Below are 2,500 nucleotides of genomic sequence, written 5' to 3'. Positions count from 1 at the left end.
TAACTTGCGCAAAATAACAGATAACTTTGGAGCTAAGAAATCTGCTGTCTTTATAAAAAACAAAGGAAAAATACCATTTGGGTCTACACCTCCATAAGCATCAAGCTCCACCAACAGAGCTTTAATCTCACGAGATCGAAAAGCTAAACTAGTTAGTTTAGCCTCAGGAAAACAGGAAGGAGGAAGCTCAAGTTTTTCATTACTCTGTTTACTGTCAAAAACATCAGCCAAAAGGGTGGCCTTTTCCTTTGGACACTGAGTGACTAATCCATCTGGTTTAAGTAAAGGAGGAACTGTTGCATCTACACCAAAGAGTGCAGATTTAAGGGTAGACCACCATTTATGTTCCTGAGTTGTACCAGAAAGTGTTTCTTTTATGGTTAAATTGTACTCCTTTTCAGTCGAGGCATAAACTCTCTGAGCAAAAGCTCGAAGCTGAGTATAGTTGTTCCAGGTCAAATCTGATCTGTTACCCTTCCAAAGATGATAGGCCTCCTTTTTCTCCAAATAAGCACGTCTACAATCATCATTGAACCACGGTTTGTCCTTCACTCGGTACCTTAGCACACGAGAAGGGATACGCCTATCAATTATGTTGACTAGATTCTCATTCAAAGGGACAACAGGATCTACACTATTATATAATTGTGACCAATTCAAGCACAAAAGATCATGTAAAATCCCATTCCAATCTGCTTGGGATTTCATATAAATTTTACAAGAATATGATATATCAGGGACAGGCTGCTCAGTCTTCACTAATAATGAAATCAAGGCATGATCAGATGTCCCGACTGGAGAACCAACCTTACTAGTTATAACGCCAGGGGAGTCAGTGTATACGAGGTCCAAGCAATTACCAGACCTGTGAGTAGCTTCATTTATGATTTGCTCACAGCCTGATTCAGAGGCAAAGTCTAAAGCTCTTAAGCCATGGCGATCGGTAGGAGAGATAGAACTTAACCACTCCCTATGGTGAGCATTAAAATCACCAACAAAGACAAAAGAAGCCTTTCTATCATCTTCTTGTATCTTAGCCATAATGGTAAGAAGACAATCGAAGATAGAATCATCCATGTCTGGATTCCGGTAGATCGAACACAAATAAAAGTTGTTATGCCTGCCACAAACTTTTATTACCTGAATCTCATGACATCCACATTGATAGCAGGACTTATGAGAAGCAGGGTACTCGGTCCTAATACACACCGCCATTCCCCTGGCCCTAGGGATGGCATCACGTTTCAACATTATTGGCTTCTTAAAACCAGTTATAAGGAGCTCAGATGAGTGCCTCATATTAGAAACCAAAGTTTCTGAGCACAAAAGAATATCATACTGTCTGGACGCAACTGTAAGGTCTTGGATATTTGCATGAAGACCACGAATATTGCAATACAGAAGACGACATTGACGAAATCTAGGACGTACTGGTCCTGGATTTCGCTCAATGTCTCCAGACAGCATAAGAATAAATAGAAATAAAAAAGACATATCATACTTAAAAACTAGATTAACAAGAATTATAACAAAAACAATACGTACAGAATTATAAACAAAGTGATTGATGATACCCATAGACTATAGTAAAAAGTCGGAAAAACTGGTCAACATGGAGGAGCCGATACACCAAGCAAGGCTAAATACCCTCCAGGATAGCCACTTCAACTGAAGGGAGGACAGTAAGGATGGTTTTGAGAAGAAAAATAATCAGAAAAAGGAAAAGACAACCTCTTGATAAACCACCAGGCATCCATGGCCCTTCTATCAAGCCTGCCCAACACACCATTTAAAAAAAACAAGAAGAAGAAAAAAAAGAAAAAAAGATAAGATAGAATAGTGTGCCTGAGTGTACCCTCAAGCAAGAGAACTCCAATCCAAGACAGTGGAAGACCATGGTACAGAGGCTATGGCACTACCCAAGACTAGAGAACAGTGGTTTAATTTTGGAGTGTCCTTCTCCTAGAAGAGCTGCTTACCACAGCTAAAGAGTCTCTTCTACCCTTACCAAGAGGAAAGTACACTGAACAAATTGCAGTACAGTAATTAACCCCTTGGGTGAAGAAGTGTTAAGTATCTCATTGTTGTCAGGTGTATGAGGAAAGACGAGAATATGTAAAGAATAGGCCAAACTATTCTGTGTAAGTGTAGGCAATGAAAATATAAGCCGTGACCAGAGAGAGGGATCCAATGCAATAGTGTCTGGCCAGTCAAAGGATCCAATAGCTCTCTAGTGGTAGTATCTCAACGGGCGGCTGGTGCCCTGGCCAACCTACTACCTGAGTATATATATATATATATATATATATATATATATATATATATATATATATATATACATATATTTATAGATCTGTTAGACTATACATATATATATATATATATATATATATATCTCTTAGACTATATATATATATATATATATATATATATATATATATATATATATATATATATATATATATATATATATATAGGTCTGTTAGACCTATATATACTG

Source organism: Palaemon carinicauda, chromosome 7 (assembly GCF_036898095.1).
Source record: "Palaemon carinicauda isolate YSFRI2023 chromosome 7, ASM3689809v2, whole genome shotgun sequence".
Classification (NCBI taxonomy): domain Eukaryota; kingdom Metazoa; phylum Arthropoda; class Malacostraca; order Decapoda; family Palaemonidae; genus Palaemon; species Palaemon carinicauda.
This window is presented reverse-complemented; position numbering follows the sequence as displayed.